Below are 19,740 nucleotides of genomic sequence, written 5' to 3' on the forward strand. Positions count from 1 at the left end.
AGCGGGAAAATCCTTTTGTATGAAAAACCTAAACCGCTTAAGTTGACCTGAAGTGATGCAGTGACCGCGCGCTCTCCGCCCTCTATCTCGAAAACGGTTCACCGTATAAAAAAATTTTTTAAACATAATTTGTAGAGAATTTAGTATTCTACAATATTGTTAATAAATACAAATAGCAAAAAACCCATAGGAAATGAGATATTTCCAAAAAAAGCGCAAAAAACCGATTTTTGTGACCTTTGACCTTAAAATTTAATAGTTGCTTACACCCTACCATATGTAGGTTTTGAGACAACTTTTAGGGTGTCAATATACAAGTATTTACAGACTTACAGCTGGGTATCTCTTATTCCGAGATTCTTACCTAATTTAAGCTTAAATGACTGGACTATACTGGATAATAAAGGGTGGTGGTCGAATAATCTTTACGTCCAAGCAATGTAGGATGTAGCTCATTACTAAAACGTGCAAATGGTTATCACATCCTGTATTTTATTGTCATTTTATTTACAATGGAAATGATAATTTATTGATCTTGATAAGTTGGTTATTTTTTGTTCGGTTCATAATTAATTTACGGTATTAACAAAATTTCACAAGCTTCTTTCTCATTATTTTTATCTTTTAAATATCATGATTTTTATTTTACTAATTAATTTGCAAAAATGATGTGCTGTTAGTGCTAAATGTAATGCAAACTAAGCCTTATTTCCTTGGATTTAAGGTGAAAGTTGGAAGCTGACCGCAGACATCGACCGCAATTCAGTGTCGTGACCGCACCTTGACCGCAGCAACTTTTATTTCTATACATTCGTAAGAAATGACTTCCGAAGCTGACCTCAACAGGGTAAAGTACCCTAATTTTTGATGTTTTTTCAAAATTATTTCATGATCTTTTAAAACATATTCTGAGAAAACATTAAAACAATGCTATTATTGTTTATGGCAAGAGAATTGTATAAGCACGTTTGCAGATATTGCTATAATAGAATGAAAATAAAATGTAGGTACCTAGTAAATTATAGGATTATCAATCATATCACATCATTTTGGGGACGTATTTTAGAACCAATAGAATTCTTAATCGCATACACGCACGCGGAACGGTAAGATAGAACATATTATTATAGATATAATATAGAATTTGTGCGCTTTTGTATACGAAATTGAACTCTTTTGATTAGAAAATACGTCCAATCAATTTTTTGCACTCATTCTTCTATGCCATTAGTCAACTTTCTTTTTGCATGTAAGTATCTTTTGTCTTCAGATGGCACTAATGGAATCCAATAATTTTGTAATTATGATACCTACCTACATTATTGGCGTTTATTGATTTCTTTAAGTATTGACTTACATTTCACACCACTGGGTACAGTCATCAGCATATTATAAACATACAAACCAAATGATTGAGTGATGTTTGCATGATTGTTGGATTCTATTGTCGTTGATTTTAGGATGGTGTCTGGGTATTAGATTGATTTGCATCATTTTTTTATGTGTGAAGCTGATTGATTTTAGTATTATTATGTGTATTTTACTCCTTCTATAGGTATTTGGTGGTAGCAAAATTCTAGGGAAATACCTACCGCCTCTGTGGTCTAGTGGTAAGACCACCTGCTTCAGACGCAGAGGTCCCGGGTTCGATTCCCAGTGGGGGCAGATTTTTCTGTTCGGTTTGGTTGGTGGTAGGGCTTGTTCTAAGTCCGCCTGGCTAGCAACCACCATCTTACCTAAGTCTGTCGCCATAACAACAATGTTAACAGCATTATTGTGTTCCGGCAGTTAGAGGTAAGATAGCCAGTTCCTCCGTGGTTGAGGATTCGGGTGAAGCTCGCTTCCACCTTCGGCCTGATCGTCACTTACCATCAGGTGAGATACAGGCCAAGAGCTTCCTCGTTGTGGATAAAAAAAAAAAAAAAAAGTTATTTACATGTATTATTAGCTGTGAGTAAAAGTAATTGTTTACTCAGTATTTCCAGCAATTCGTTGTCTCTTCTATACTTATTTCTGCTTCTTTCATTAGATAAGGTTTGTGACAATCATTTCCTAATTAAAACATGAAATGACCATTCATTTAGTGGAAATCACACTGAAAAATCATAGTAATTTGGTATGATATAACAATACAGGTGGAGTTAAATTGTAAATTAAAAAAAAAATGCAAATTAGTTGCTTTTGGAAGTCATGTCTTACAACTTACAACTCAAAATGAATGAGAGATACGGTCAATGACTTGAGTAGGGTAGCACAGTGCTACTAGCACTAATGTTATCTCTATTTCTGTCCATAATAGATTCTATTTAAGTACCTAATCAAAGGAAGTATTTACAGTGTCACTCATTTTCGTAAGAAGAAAATCGTGAGTCAAAACTGAAACATAGCTTACAGTCTCTATGACTCAGTCTTTCGTTCCGGTTGAAGGATTTCAAATCGTGTTCCTCATGCCACATCACTGCACATCTATTCAATCCAATTTTCTAATCATTATTTATTGATGCAAAGTTGTTAATTACCTAATTTATTAGCAAACATTCGTCTGGTACAGTCGGACTCGAATAAATCTGTTTTTTAGGACCATACCAAATTATTGTCGTAAAATCGTCATGATGCGGTTAATATTTTGGAGCTATTTAAAATCAGATGCTTACAATCGCCTCCTTAGTCGACCGACTGACGAGTTGACTGATATTGTTCAAAAGACAATGTGCCATTAATTATTGTTCTGCCTCACCATGGGAGGATGCGAACAATAAATGTATGCTAAATAGACTTTCTGTTTTAATTACCGACATCGCAATGCAGTGGTTTTGGTGAAATGTGTCACCGGGTGTCATAATAGAGCTATTTTGCATGAATTATTGCAGAACTAGCGTGTTTGGGCTCGGTTAAATTTTGTTTCGTATCTGGTCTTCTATCGTGTGGGTTGTTGTAAGTTTGTAACAATGAGGTCACAAAATTCTCCCTGGTGTCAGACAAAATGAACGCGTATGGTATTTACCTAGTTGACTAACTATTGTTGCAAATCATTTAGCATTTTTATGCATCATTCAGTTTCTGGGCTTCGGCCGATTAAACAATTGGTTCCGGAAAGAGTGGCCTTCAGACACTGATGGAACACCATTATAATGCATTTTATTGCGAAATCTTCCTTTTCAAATAGTCCCAGTAGATTTTTTATCATTTGTCTTTTTTGATGGAGAGAAAAAAAATTCGATTAATAAAAAATGACCGATGGTTGTTGTGGTGACTAATTCGTCAGGATTACATGAAAACCAAAACTTGCCCTTCTAAAAATAAATACAATTCTCATAAATATTTGTGATACGTTATCACAAAGTGTTTATCTTCCACAAAATGCCAGTTTCAATAACAATTCGTAATGTTTGCTTCGGTGTTGTTGCCCTCTTTCGTTGGGGTTGGGATTGTCTAGACTGTAGACATAGCAATTTGCTTTTATTACGCGTTCCTGGCGTGTCGTCATTATCTAATACAATATTCAACGTAGGTACATTGTCAGACACGCTAATGGATCCATATTTTAGCTATTATAAATTTTAGAAAGTTATGTTTCACAGTTCATTACAATGTATCTTCCTAACAGCCTAAAATCGTGAGGTACTCATTATTTTGTCCCATTTTCACACGTTTTTTCACTTTATTCTTCTATTTTTTTCTCGCACGTCCCTAATTCGCAATAACGTACTGAAATATTTGGCTGACTGTACGGCGACACCGTTAGTGCCTTTTCACACGTTCCGGTTGCCGGCTATCCGGCGCCGGGTACCCGGTCGTGAATGTATGGGCATGCCGGATTAATTACGCCGGAACATGTGAAAGCTACGTACCATGCCCGTACCATGTACGTACCATGCCGGAACGTGTGAAAAGGCACTAAGTGCCTTTTCACACGTTCCGGTTGCCGGCTATCCGGCGCCGGGTACCCGGTGGTGAAGTGTATGGGCATGGTACGGAGCTTTCACATGTTCCGGCCTAAATTAATCCGGCTAGCGGTCGCCGGGTGCGCGCCGGATCCACCACTGTACGTCCGGTCGCCGGGCACCGGTTAGCCGGCGGCCGAACTGACAGTGGTGTATGGAACACGCAACTAGCTTTCACACGCGCCGGCCGGTCAGTCGTCCAGGTACAGTCTGCGAGAGTTGCAGTTTCTCATTTTTGTATCCTGACGTTGCAAAGAGTTCTTCAAACGGTTATGTAATTCATCAAAAGTAGTTGTACTTGAAAAACCTGTCTTCATGTGCTCGTAGATCTGGGAATAATGTATAGAATGCACCTAATGCTTCTCTTTTCATATTAATTGTATGAACCCAATAATTTCTTGATATTTCTTTCCGGCGCAGATATTTTCGTCTTCGATATGCCCTGGGCACTTAAGGATCAAGGGGGGTCTTATCAACTGGAAAAAGGTCTTTTGAGCAGACGGGGGCCCCTTCCGTCGTGGGGCCCTGGGCACGTGCCCAAAGTGCCCAGTGGGAAAGAGGGGCCTGTGTAAACATATTTGTAGGCAAAACAATTTGCTACAAATTATGACATAGCGAATTTTTTGTAAGACGCTTAAAAAAGTGTTTTCACCCCTTTTTTCAAGATGGCGGTTGGGGGACAAGGGTGGCGACCCCAAAAACTTGAGGTTAAGCTTCTATTGACCACATTGACCCACACATGTCCCAAAAATAAAATTGCGTTCTCTAATAAATGCAATACTCGGAAAATTGCCGGAAAATGATGGGAGTTTTATTTAGCTTTTTTTATGTATTACAGTGTTTAATTCTCACAATTTCATTCATGCAAGTGACTTGTGAGAGACGAATTTCAGCATTAAAGCGCATAAAAACGAGACTTCGTTCTCTACTGGGGCAAAAACTGTTAGATTCGTTAATTTTATACAGTGTGAGTCACATGAAATTGGGTATTTGACACCATTTCCCAATAATTCTAAAGCACAACTTTTTTTAAAAGACACTTCTTTCTGGTCTTAAAAACTTAATTAATTTTTAATTACCTGTAAATTACGATTTTTGGTTGCATTATAATTGAAAAAAGTATTTTCATTGAGTTGATAAAATTGTGACGTCACATGCTAGTATTGCCGTACAAAATCTATGGGCGAGTGTCGTTTTGACAGTTTTAAAAAGTACGTCAATTGATTGGTGGTGTCAAATACCCTATTAGGTGAAACTAGACCTATTTTTATCGACAAAAAAGAGGTCAAATTTTTTTTGAGATTTTTATTTAATTTTTTATATATTTTTTTTCTTAAAATTACTTATTGTAAAGAAAACGTAATAACTTTTAAACTAAGAGGTATATCCTGATAAAATAAAAACAGTAATAATGCTAAATAACAGACGATACTAAAAAAATACTAAGAAAATGCCAACAAATAATAAAAAATGATACTTTTTGAATAAAATCTGCTTATAAATTCGTGTTTTTTTTGTTTTCTCCAAAAAATGCCCCTATAACAGGTAGTTTTTATTGTTTTGTATTATTCTCTATTGTATTACCTTTGTAAAACCAAAAATCGCATGTCTCTATCCCTATCACAACATTTTCTATGATAGTTTGAACAAAGGCCTACCACAACATTATTCTCCGCTACAGGTAGGGACAATTTTAATTTTAACTAAAATGCTTATTTTACTTCGAAATCTTTCGAAATCGCCCGGAGAGGCTTAGTTCAAACGATCATAGCAAATGTTGTGATAGGGATAGAGACATGCGATTTTTGGTTTTACAAAGGTAATACGATAGAGAATAATACAAAGTAATAAAAACCACCTGTTATAGGGGCATTTTTTGGAGAAATTTATCAAATAACAAAAAAAACACGAATTTAAAAGCAGATTTTTTTCAAAAAGTATCATTTTTTTATTATTTGTTGGCATTTTCTGAGTATTTTATGTATTTTTTTAGTATCGTCTGTTATTTAGCATTATTACTGTTTTTACAGGATATACCTCTTAGTTTAAAAGTTATTACGTTTTCTTTACAATAAGTAATTGGAAGAAAAAAAATCTATAACAAATTAAAAAAAAATCTCAAAAAAATTTTGACCTGTTTTTTGTCGATAAAAATAGATCTAGTTTCACCTAATTTCATATGTGCACTTTATCGTAACTCACACTGTATTAAATTTATATAGAATTGGATCTAATCAAGGATTACGAAAACAGCACCTTTTACGATCGAGTCATTAACTGCTTAGCTGAAAGTTCTCCTGTTTTAAAAAACATGTTGATTGGCTAGCTTTATATTATTATTTGTTATTAGTAAATACCTACTTATTATTTTACTTTATTTTAGTATTGTAATAAATTTTTTACAGTTTGTTTATCTCAATTTGTGTATCTCAGTATTTTTCGATAGTATCCCATCACCATGATCTAGTCTCGGGCCTCGGGATTGCGATCAGCCACCCGGGCCCTTCCGGCCCAGTCCGACCCTGAATAGTGGTGGATCCGGCGCGCACCCGGCGACCGCCTGCCGGATTAATTTACGCCGGAACATGTGAAAGCTCCGTACCATGCCCATACACTTCACCACCGGGTACCCGGCGCCGGATAGCCAGCAACCGGAACGTGTGAAAAGGCACTAAGACCCAAAAATGACAATATGAACACAAGTTACTCAATTTCATACCTTATTGTGTACAAGAAAAGGCTAAATGTAACTGCCGTTACATAAGTAGTAGCTTGAGTAAATAATCGGTTTATGTTGCCTTTTTAGATTATCCGTAGGCGTTTATAATTAGCTTGTACGAAAGTAACGACGCGAGAAAGGACCGTGTGCCACTTTCAGAATCCATAAAAAAGGCAGAAGAACAAAAACATCAATCATACTTCACGTTGCCACAATACAAATGTAGTACAGTACACCCACGGGTTACGCGAATGCGTCTTTCCGTTCTATACATGGCCAGAACGCACCCATAGGAAACTGCTCGTGTATATTTCGGAGTGCCTGTTTGTAAATCTGTGACTCCAAACTATACACGAATTTTGCGTACTGATCGTGTATAGTTTGGAGGAGCTTAGTAAAAAAAGTCATCTCCAAACTATACTCGATTAGTTTCTACTACACCACTTACACTTGACTAGAGTGTGTTTAGTTGATATTGATTTAGTAAAATTCAGTAAAATATGGAACTATATTTAAAATTACATTTATTTGATATTATTACATAAAATATTATTATTTTACTAAATCTATAATAAATCTAGATTTTTAAAACTATTGTAAGTGGTTTTTGAAATTAAATTGATTAGGTAGATTTCAAATTAAATAACAATTTAATTAATATGAGAGAGAGTGAGAGGAGAAAGTTCAACGCGCCTTAAATACAATATTATGCGAGACTTTAAATGCTAGGTTTGTATTGTCGGCCGTTTGGTGTAGTGGTTCGAAGTGGTAGCGGGTTCGATTCCCGCACAGTACAAACATTTGTGTGCATGAACATATTTGTTTGTATTGGACTGGGTGTTTTCTATGTATAATAAGTATGTATTTACAAAAAAAAGTATTTAATTATGTTTATATCCGTTGTCTAGTACCCATAGTACAAGCTTTGCTTAGTTTGGGACTAGAAGCGCAGTATAAAATGTCTAAGGATATTTATTTATTATTTATTTTATTTATTAACTTTTATCTCAAGAACAAAATCATTTTGACATATTTCCATACCTACAATTGGTGAAATATCAGCCCCAAAACAAATATCTTTTCTATGGCAGAATAAGAAACACCAAAAAATCCTTTATCAAAACAATGACACGTGTCGTAAGATGATTCAATGTTTAAAGTAGACACGCAGATATGAATTAATCTATCTATATAAATAAAAATGAATTGATGTTCGTTAGTCTGATTAAAACTCGAGAACGGCTGGGCCGATTGAGCTGATTTTGGTTTTAAAATGTTTGTCGTAGTCCAGGGTAGGTCTAAACGGTGAGCAAATACGCGCGCGATATTGTTTTTCTGTAACAGACAAAATTCCACGCGAGCGAAGCCGCGGGCGGAAAGCTAGTATGTAATAGAAAGAGAGGTCAATAAGTCAAAATGACTAGCATGCAACTACTCGCGTATAAATTGTAATCACGCACTTATTACAATACATACATGATTAGTCCGTATGCGTACTGGCGATGTATATTTTGGAGGAAGATAATTGACCTAAGTCACTACAAAGTATACGCGAGCAGTACGCAGCGTATGCGTACTGGTCGTGTATAGTTTGGAGGAGCTTAGTAGAAAAAGTCATATCCAAACTATACTCGATTAGTTTCACACCCTTGCGTTCTGGCTATGTATAGAATGGAAAGACGCTACGCGAATGTCTGAGAATAAGGTTTCTGATTTAAAATGCAGACAATGCAGTCACAAATTCACCATTTAATGGCATTAAACTCTTGCAAGTTTTGCTTGCAGCCTTATAGTTAAAAAAACAGTTTCCTCAATGGATTTTTGACTCTGTAAGGTTTAATAATACAAGATGCGTTGCGATTTGGATTTGGGGCTTATGTCTCGTAAAAGAATGAAATTAATAAGGAAGGACACACACGACAAGAGTCTTTGAAATACGGTCCTTCGATTGTATTGTAAGCAGCATCCATATGAGTAGGTAGTAGTTAGTTTTTTCGAACCGAGCCTACCGCACGCATCTTTTGTGCTACAAAAAAAGGCTCGGAAAATATATTGTCATGCGTGTAATGGACAAATTATAAGTTTATATCACTCTGTCATGCCCTGAATCTCTGACCTCGATCTACGCCCCGAATTCTGACGACTATGTTCTAAAATGGTCTTAATGTTTTTCCTTTGTCAACCGGGCATTTATTTTATTTACAGTGGGTTTGAACGAAAAAGTTATCTATAGTAATTACTGGCATGAATCGCCGTTATTCAGTGAGGCATGTCTCATTCTAAGTAGAGACATCGTCGCCGGTTATTCACATATTATAAATTGTGATTGTTTTTAACATCGACATCGATAAATTTTATTGTTGATCGCTTAAACCTCAGGTAAGTAGTCAGATATTCGACCAATACGAGACCAAACCATTTCCAAGAGTTTGAGTGGTTTTTGTTGGTCAAAACTAAATATTTAATTTTGCGTTCACTGATAATATCCAGGTGAGTGAATGGAAGAATTTTTTTATATCCAACATCTTTAAAAGAAAACTTGAGGCTTTGTTGGAATATCTTTCCTACTAGAAGAACAGTAGCTTAGGAGGGAGGATAGAACAGGCTTATTTGCAATTGTTTATTTTCCTTGAGGATATTGTGAAAATAATGCCAAATTGTCGTACACCATTCCCAGGGTAATATTTAGTTTGTTTATGTTTTGTATAGGGTGGCATTACCGTTTCCATGTTTATTTTAGTAATGACTAAAGTGTATTTACTCTCTTAGCCAAAACATTCACACCTGCAGTTATTTCTCAGGGTGTGCTATCAAACAATTCAGTAGTTTAAAGCACCTAGTTAATCACTCTAGAAAATGTATGTAAGTAACTAATTAGTTGTGTAAGTTTTAGTGCGTCACCACAGTTCAATTCGGTTCATGAAAACAATGTTGGTTTTGTATTTTAATGTACTTTTCCTGTATGCTGATAATATTCTTCCTTCTCCGAAAATGTCACACGCAAAAGGGAATAAAGAATAAACAACCAAATGCGAAACCTTACTTCAGGACTCTTTTATTTTTATTTTTTTGTAGACAAGCTTTGTTCTTTCAGCCAGTTCTTTGTCTTTTTGTTAGCTTTGGAACTTCTTGTATGGGAGTTAAATATTTGCAGTCGTTAAAATCTACAAAGTAAATAATGTATCTTCTCATTTCTCGCTCTTACACAAAAGATAATTTTAAACAGTTTATTAAGTACTAACAGTTTATTAAGGGGGTACGTGACGCTGCCGTCACGTTCGTATCGTGCTCCGTGTATTTACTCAATTTAAAAATACTAAACATCATTTTTATTCTCCGAAACCCATATTAATTGAATACAGTGAATAAGACACATTAGTGAAAGTATTATCTCCGTGAAAAACTAAGAAATAACTGTGTAAAACTATAATTGTGATCGGACCAAAAGCTGTGAAGTGATCGGTGCAAACATCTGTTTTGTGTTTTGTGTCGGGTACATCGAACTCAACAGCTGACCGGCTCAACGACCTTTCGCGCCACTATTTACATAGGTGTCAAATTGGACCGACAGCGTAAGTGACACGGTGGCGCGGTTGGATAGCCGTTGGACTAGCGAACTATAACGCAGGAACTGTGGGTTCAATTCTCAACATCAAAATATTTTTTGTTTTTTATTTTTCATTTTTTTTTTTACTTATTTTTTTTTCTCTTGCAAAATGTCGCCTAAGGGAAAGAGGAACATTAAAAACTGCAGTGGCTGTTTAAAGAAAATTGAGGACCGGAGGTTCTTGGTGTGCAGCCTATGCCGGGACTCTTATGACCTGGAATGCGCCGGAGTTTCGGAGCAGCGCTTCTATAATACGCTGACCGGGGACCACCGGGCTAACTGGAGGTGCGTCTCGTGTAAAAGCAAGCAGCCCAAGACCGACAACACTAACACGCCGGTCCGAATTTCGCCTGAGTACGTCACGCAGCGACGCGGCGCCTCTGATCTCAGCCCCATGCAGCTGGACACCACCTTGCCGGAGCAGGGGCTCGACGACCAAAATGACACCGCGCTAAATATGACCGTCGAGGTGTCGGACATCCAGGCGCTCACACTGGAGATCAGGCACTTCAGGGAGGTCTTCACATCCGAGCTTCAGGCGTTGAGGGAGCAGATGGGCGCGCTCAAAGATGAGGTGTCGGCGCTGTCCGGCAGATTGGACCGCTGCGAGAGCCGCACGAGCGCTCTGGACAAGCGGATGGACACCATCGAGGTCTGCCTCACGGGCGTCGGGCACGCGAACGCGGAGCGCCTGGACGAGGTCGAGAAGAGGCTGGAGGCGGTGGGGCGCGTGCAGACGGAGGCGGGCACCGGCGCCGGGTCGGGAGTCGTCGCGGCGCTGGAGCGGACCGTCGCCGAGCTCAAGCTGGAGCTCAACGACCGCGACCAGGACGCGCTCCTCGCGGACCTGGAGATCGGAGGCCTCCCGGACGAGAAGGGCGGGAACGTCTTTCACGACGTCGCCGTGCTCGCCGGCCGCCTCGGGGTGACCCTGGAGGAGCGGGACGTCGTGTTCGCGGAGCGCGTGGGTGCGCCCCCGGCCGAGACCGGCGGGGCCCGCCCGCGCCGCGTGGTGGTGCGCCTGGCGCGCCGCCAGCTGCGCGACGACCTGCTGCGGGCCGCGCGCGTGCGTCGCGGCGCTACGGGCGAGGGCGGCGGCCGGGTGTACATCAACGAGCGCCTGACCCGCTCCAATCGGCAGCTGTTCTACCGGGTGCGTGAGGAGTGTCGCAAGCAGCAGTGGAGATACTCTTGGACGAGACGAGGGCGTGTCTTCGTTCGTAAGAGTGACGGATCGCAGGTCTTCCATCTTCGATCCCTTGATGATTTCGCTAGAGTATTTGGAGCTCCTGGTTTATGACTTTTAGATTTCTGGAAGGTGAAATTAGGGCTCATATATTTTATGCATATTTGTCAAATATTCTGTACAGTACACAATGTCAATGTGGTCATTCACGCAACATTAATTGTTTTGATATCGATTTGCACTTTATTTAATACTGTTAATATGGGGATAACATTTAAAGGAAAAAATCATTGGTTGTATCAATTTAATTTTTATTTTATTACAAATCACATTTTTATTACTTATGGTAAGTCACTATATAAGTACAGTGGAGGCATTGGTTTTGGGATTGCTACAGTTACATTGACCTATTGGTGTTTGATTATTCCACAACCTTTACAGGCCTTGGGTTGAAAAACTTAATGGTGGGACTGTTCAATGCTGGGTCACTGTGCACAAGGCATGATGAATTCCTAGCGGCTATGGAGGATTTGAGCCCAGATGTTATGGCCATAAATGAGACTTGGTTGAGACCGGGGGAGGAGGAGCGAGCTCCTAAGCTGGCGGGCTACCGCCTGAAACATACTCCCAGACCGGCCCATGTGAAGAGGGGTCGGGGGGGCGGAGTCGGTTTTTATGTTCGCAAGAGTCTAAATGTAAGAGTATGTCCTCACCCTATCACTGTGGGATCGGTCGAGCAGATGTGGATCTCTGTGCGCGTGAACGGGCAGGCCATCGTTATTGGCACTGCTTATAGGCCGCCCTGGCAGGATATTGACATATTTCTGGACGCCGTCGCCGAGTCTGTTGCCTCTTTCACTGGGTATGGAGGACTAGTCCTGACTGGTGACTTTAACATCAACCTTCTGGATGATGATGGTGGCGGCAGATGTGGAGCCTTGAAGCAATATATACATGGTCTTAATCTCAAGCAATTAGTTACGGAACCTACGCACTTCACGGACCACAGTAGTACCCTGATCGACCTCATATGTACCGATGTAAAGGCCCTGCGCGTCACGGTGAAGCACTCGCCTGATTTGGGTGGTCATGCCATGCTGGTGGCGGAGCTTAGGATTAAGACAGAAAGGCCGACCCCACTCTGGGTCACCTACAGGCCGCTTGGTGATGTGGTCCAGGAACTACTTGATCGAGATCTCTGCGCTATAGATTGGCACAGCCTAAAACGTTGTGATACTGTAAACAGTCTTGTCGTTGCCTTCACCGGTTGTGTCACAGGCCTCATGGACCTTCATGCACCCTTAAAAACACGCAAATTTAAACACCCTCCCCATCCATGGCTGACGGACACGATTAGGGATATGATGCGCATCAGGGACAACTATCACAGAAAATATAAAAGGATCGGGACCGCAGCCCTCAGGGATGCTTATGGACGGATGAAAAACCTGGTGATAAAGGCTATTCATAGGGAAAAGTCTTGCTACTTTACACAACACATCAATAGTAAAATATCAGACTCAGGGACACTGTGGAAAAACTTAAAGAATTCAGTTTTAACAAGTAAAAAGGACACAGCTGACCTCTCACAGACTTTCACTGACCCAAACACAATAAATTCACACTTTCTAGATGTGCCGGGCGAGAATGGGGTTAACATCTCCCAACTAACCTACTATGAGCATCATAGATTTAATGCCTCTGGCGGTTTCTCGTTACGTTCTGTGGACAGTGATGTTGTGTTAAAAACTATTAAGTCACTGAAATCACATGCTCAGGGTATCGATGGTATTACATTGGACATGGTGTTGATGACGCTTCCTTACTCTCTTGAGTCTATTACAGATATGGTGAACATGTCTATTCAAGGGAGCGTGTTTCCTGAGTGCTGGAAGGTGGCAGTCGTCAAACCTCTGCCTAAAACCAGTCACCCTACCACGGTTCGGGACCTCCGGCCCATCAGCATTCTGCCGTGTCTCTCAAAGATTCTGGAAAAAATAGTTTGCGATCAACTGACAAAGTATCTTGAAAATAATGACATCCTTCCCAACTATCAATCTGGCTTCCGAGGGGGACATGGTACGGCGACTGCTCTGGCTGATGTGATCGACAATCTTCTCACGGCTCAGGACAAGGGACAAGTCTCTATGTTGATGCTACTTGACTTCTCCAGAGCGTTTGATTCAATAAATATACCGCTCCTATTGTCTAAGTTAAGCTACTACGGCCTGGATAATAGTACAACTAAGTGGTTCCATAGTTACCTAACGGGGAGATCTCAAATAGTAGAACTAAAAAAAAAAGATGGCACTATATTGAGGTCACGGTTGGAGCCCCTGCGTCGTGGTGTCCCACAGGGATCAATACTAGGACCAATTTTATACATATTGTACAGTGCTGATATAACAAATTGTATTGCTACCTGCCATTACCACTTATATGCGGATGACTTACAGTTATATCTGTCTTTTGCACCATATGACTACGTTAATGCTGTAGCTAAGGCCAATGAAGAGCTAAATATGATATCTGATTGGTGTAACTCAAATTGCCTTGTTCTCAATCCCCAAAAATCTAAATTAATGTTAATTGGAACCACTAAAAATATTGAGAAGTTAAAAATCCAAATTAATGTTAATGGTAGTAGCAGAGTAATGATAAATGGTGAGCCGTTGGAGTTGGTTGATAGAGCAAAAAACCTTGGATTAACCTTTGACAGTCAATTGAGGTTCGAAAATCATGTTGCTGAGTGCGCCCGTAATTGCTTTTACCGACTAAAGCTTCTTTACAGGCTGAGACCATACCTCAGTGAAAGAATTAGAGTAACATTGTGTGAATCGCTGGTCTTAAGTAGACTAAACTACTGCGACACAGTGTATGGGTCATGCCTGCTGTCCAGATCTGCTCGCCTTATACAGAGGGTGCAAAATGCATGTGCCCGTTTTTGCTTCATGGTTCCCCCCCGATCTCATATAACCCCTTTTCTCAATGCCGCTAACATGCTCAAAATGGAGGCACGTAGAAAGCTACACCTTGCAGTAATGTTGTTCGGAGTCATTACTAAAATGAGACCTAGTTACCTGCTTAATAAGCTGGAATGGGCTCAGAGTCATAGCAGATATCAAAAAAGATCTTGCACCCGCATATTTGCAACTCCGAAACATCGCACCATGGCATTCCGTGGATCCTTCAGGTATGCGGCCTCGCGGTGCTGGAACGACCTGCCACCGCCGTTGCGCGCCCTGCAATTTAAAAACACTTTTAGACTCACACTAAAAAGAATCATGTTAATTCTGCAGAAGGCGGATAGTGAACGTGTTTCACTTACCTTGAGTGCATGCGCGTCGCGTGTATTGGCAGCAGCTGGCCTGTCTGCGTCGTCCCGGCACCAGTGAGGATCGCACTCGCGTTGGGTGGGTGTCTCTGTGGCCGATTAGATGGGCCGCCATCACCCCGGTCGCGCGCTGGAAGTATTTTCAAACCAATTTCTTTCTCCGTTCGGTTTATTTGCACGAGAATTTATTGGCATAGATACTAAACGGTGGAATAACTGATGAACTTCACATACCATTAATTCCTGCGCGAACGGTCGTTGAGCGTCACTGGCGGCCTCATCTTGTTATAGTTAGTGCGCAATCCAAATATAATATTATAATCTTTGATTGACGCAGTCGTATATAGTTCCCAGCCACGCATTAAAGGGTTGTTATCGTTATTAGTGTGAGAACGTCAATCCCATAGAGGAAAGTAATACATTGGGTGTAATCCTCAGGACACATGCTTGCCACATCATTACTACGTGGACCATCTTGATTTTTTCCATTTACCGCTTGGAAGGTAGCAATCACAATTCACAATTAAATCCGTGGTAGCCAAAGAAAGTGATTTTTCACTCTGTCGGTGGTAGGAGGTTATTTTTGTTCAATCGTTATTTGAACGACAAACTATCACGTTTGACATGAGTCAGTTCTTTTTCTTTCATTTTTTTTTCCCCGCACTATCTATCTTCCTTGAGTTACCTCGCGTGAAGTGGAGAAGGCATAGGATTCGTTCGTTTGAATGATGATGAACAGGGACTTTTATGTATTGTTTTGTAATGGAAATAACTTTTTATTGTAAATTTTATGTTAAATGTTTTAAATAATTATTCCTGCTAATTATCGTATTGTCTGTGTTATTTTATTATTAGTATTACTTTAAATATTCGTGTCCACGTACCCCGCGACTAATAGTTGCTGCGTATCCCCTCTGTGCTGTTATCATTTTAAATATAAATATTATAAATTAACATAATTATTTTCTTTTTACACCAGGCTCGCCAGTAGGGATGCGCAGTAACTGATAGGGCTTCCTGCTGAAAATCAGTGTCGGGATACCCTATTAAGGTGTCCCAACTAAAACTGAGCAGGCGCCCTATTAACATGCATTCGTCTCTTTCTTTTAAATGTGTTGTATTGTATTGTATAATGTGTGTTAATAAAAGTTATTTTATTTTTATTATTATTATTATTATTATTAGTTGTATTTGTTTAGTTTCGAAGAAATATTCGATTTTGTGATTTTATGGAGGAGGAGGGTAGCCCTCGTCAAAAATAGACGTGTATTAGAGTCTCCGTGATTTATTATTGCAAAATGTAGTAAAAAGTCTGAGTTACGCTTTAAATTATACACCATTAGAAGCAGGAATAATCGTGCCTGCGAACTGTGAAATTGGCTCCAAGCTGTAGTGTGAATTGTGTGTAAAAATTGCAATCAAAACTTCCAACTCGTCGATTCAACGGACAGTGTCTCATCTTGTAGTGACAGTGCAAAGCGAACTTGTTTACAAAAACTACGGATAGCCTTCACTACTCGATAAGGTACAGACAATTCGTCATTCAAGTTACACGGCGCGTGGCTGATTGGATTTTTTGCCCGCACTGTACGCAACGATTGCCGGTTCGAGCCTTGATGAACTTTATTTTTGTTTTTGCTTTTTTTTTAATTATGTTTTTTAATTTTTTGTGATAATTAATAAGTACCTAAGGGAAACCAAACTAGTACCTGCATGAAGAAAGAAAAAAAAAATTTTTTTTCTTTGACAAGGAGGAAACGCCTGCAGCAGAATCCCACACAGTCACACGTCGAACCATTGCTCACGTTGTGGGTACAGAGAGATAAGATCAATACTTCTATCAATCTTTTTGTATTTTCACTGATTCATCATGAGTACTGCACAGAAAATATGTGGTGGGTGCAAGAACACGTTGCCCAGGAGAAACGTTATACAGTGCATGAGCTGCAGGTTGACGTACGACTTGGAGTGTGCTAATATCAGTCAAAAACTATTTGACCTAATGGAACGCAAGGATAGATGGAAGTGTCCTCTATGTATGAGTAAACAACCAAAGACTGGAAACACAAACACACCAATTCGAAACACAGAAAAGGAACAACAGGCATCTTCTTCCGCGATACCCTCCGGGAACACAAGGGGTCACATAGACAGTGATGCTAATAATGTGACTTTCCGTTCAAAAACAGCGCGCCTGCCTGCGGACCCTACAGAAGATCATCTGTATACAGATAATACTGAAACCCCAGTCGGTGACAACGCAATGCTTGAAGAACTGAAACGTTACATGAGCGAACTAATTTGTAGCCAGACAAAAAGCCTGCGTGAAGCTATCACTTCTCTAACAGACACCATCAAAGCACAAAACTCACGTATTGAACAGCTTGAAGGAAAGGTACTGGAGTTGGAGGGCAGGCCAGATGTAGGCATTCTGGAGGAAAAGATAGTTCACTTGCAAACCGAAATATCAATCCGCGACCAAGCTTTGCTATCAAATGATGTCGAGATAGCCGGCTGCCCAGAAACGGGTAACGAGAATTGTCTCGGTTTAGTATTGGCTATCGCGAAGAAAATAGGCGTAAGCCTCGATGAGAGAGACGTTGTAAGCGTAGAACGAGCTGGACCAATAAGATTAATGACTGATAGTTCACGACCTCGACCTTTAGCTGTTCGGCTGGTACACCGTGCAACGCGGGATTCCCTGCTGCATGCGGCCCGTGTGCGCCGTGATCTCAACACCGAAGGTCTGCAGCTGCCAAGTCCTGTGACACCTATTTATATTAATGAGCGACTAACTAAACACAATAGGGCACTATTTCAACGGACTCGTTCATTGGCGCGAGATGCAAATTTTAAATTTACTTGGACAAGAGATGGAAAGATATTTACTAGACAAGACCAAGGTAAAACACGACATCTATTGCGCTCGGAATCGGATTTGTTAAAGGTTTTTGGTAAAGTTCATGTTTGATCTAGAAATATGCTATTTTTCAATGTATACATTTGGAACGCTTTTTTATCTGTACTTTGTAAAGAAATTTGATTACGGTACTCCTGCAGAAACACATATTACTGTATGTACGTTGACTTTCAAGCAAACTATACAACACATAACCAAACTTACACAAAACGCACACATAAACACACTACACAATTTTTACAATAAACTTCATTTTAATTCGAATGAAAATGTCTAACACTAAGCAACACAGTTTGCGACTTGGGTTGTGGAATGTTAGATCTCTAAATACAGGACAAGATAATTTTATGGTGGCTATTTTGAGCCATCAACCTGATGTTCTAGCTCTCAACGAGACTTGGCCGAAGGAGGGAGATGAGTGTCTGGCACCATCACTACCGGGTTACAAATTTATGCACAGAGCGCGTCAGGGTAGGTCTGGTGGCGGTGTCGGTTTCTATGTTAAAAAAAATATTCATAGCAAAATGCGACAGCACCCACCCTCACTGCTTGAACAGATGTGGCTCGAAATCAGGTTGCCTGGAGCTTCTCTTGCAATTGGGACAGCCTACAGGCCAGAAAGTGTTCGAGTAGCTGATGCTCTCAACTCCCTTAGTGAATCCACCACAGCTATGGCACGATGTGACTACACATGTGTCTTGGGAGATCTGAATATTGACCTTAGCAATAGCTCCTCGCAAGCTAATGACCTCTTCGCTTTTTGCCGTCAGCATAATCTTACCCAACTAGTTAAAGAGCCCACAAGAGTAACAGAGTCGACGGAAACCATTTTAGATTTAGTTATGACCGATACTCCAGAACGATGTAAAGCTACTCAAGTAGTACACAGTACTGGGACTAGTGATCATGCAATGGTTTTAATAGATTTTAATATCAAAAAACCGAAACCTTTGAAGTTGGTAAGTGTAGTGTATAGACATTTGTCTCGAGCGCATACGTCACAGCCCAGTCAGCGGTGGGGGGATTCGGCGTCCGACCGTGGTGCGGGCAGGTCGTGCTGTGTGCGTAGGCGAGCCAAATAATAATCTAATGGCGGAGATAAAGGTGTACAATACAATGGCGACGAGGATTAAAAAGGAGTGTATAAAAAAAAAAGAAGTGAGTAGGTACACGTATAAGTTAAAGTTATAAATTAACTCACGGAACATTATTAATTTCAAACAAAGTATCTATTTAGATTGTGCTTAAATATGAAGTGTTTACTTTATATTTTCTCAGCCACCAAAGTGTAAATGTGTGAAGAGTGATATTCCCGTTGTAATAATAAAGATAAGTGATGGTGTTTTTAAAATTAATTTATCGATCGGAAATAACGAAAATACTTTTTGTTGTGTGTGTGTTTTGCAGTAAAACGATTCTTAATATTTTACGTTAGTAACATGTACCTACATTAAGAAGTGGCTAATATAACACACTCACGAAAGTAAGCGGAAAAGTAATAATCAGTAAAATATTAAAATAATTTATTTTATACTGAAAGTTAATCTGGTCTGCGCATAGAAATATGACAGGAATTTATGACATAGTCATAAAATATGTTATGGGCTAGGTAAATATCTATTTTAACAATCAAATTACCAGCAAAAGTTTAATTACCTATCCAGTAATACAATTACGTAAAATACAGCAGATACATGCAACGTAATTAACTAGAGGAATGCTGGGATCGATCACTATCCAATACCGGTATTTATTTTTAAATTATTGATTGAATTAAAATGTTTGATGCAATACACTCAAACCAAATTAGCAGTACCCATTTTGTCTATGCTTAAAATTGGTTAATGCCATGGAAATGAATTATATAATTGTTGTACAAATTTAGATTAGTATAAACATGTTGGTGATATTTTAATATAAAATAAATTACCTTTTCCGCTCGATGGCGTATGGTGACTATAGTCACTATTAAAAATAAATCGTAGTGTTATGGCAATTTATTTATTGACTTACCATAAGCGTAGGTGTAT

Source organism: Ostrinia furnacalis, unplaced genomic scaffold, assembly GCF_004193835.3.
Source record: "Ostrinia furnacalis isolate ACB-3 unplaced genomic scaffold, ASM419383v2 OfSCF2106, whole genome shotgun sequence".
In the NCBI taxonomy this organism is placed as follows: Eukaryota; Metazoa; Arthropoda; class Insecta; order Lepidoptera; family Crambidae; genus Ostrinia; species Ostrinia furnacalis.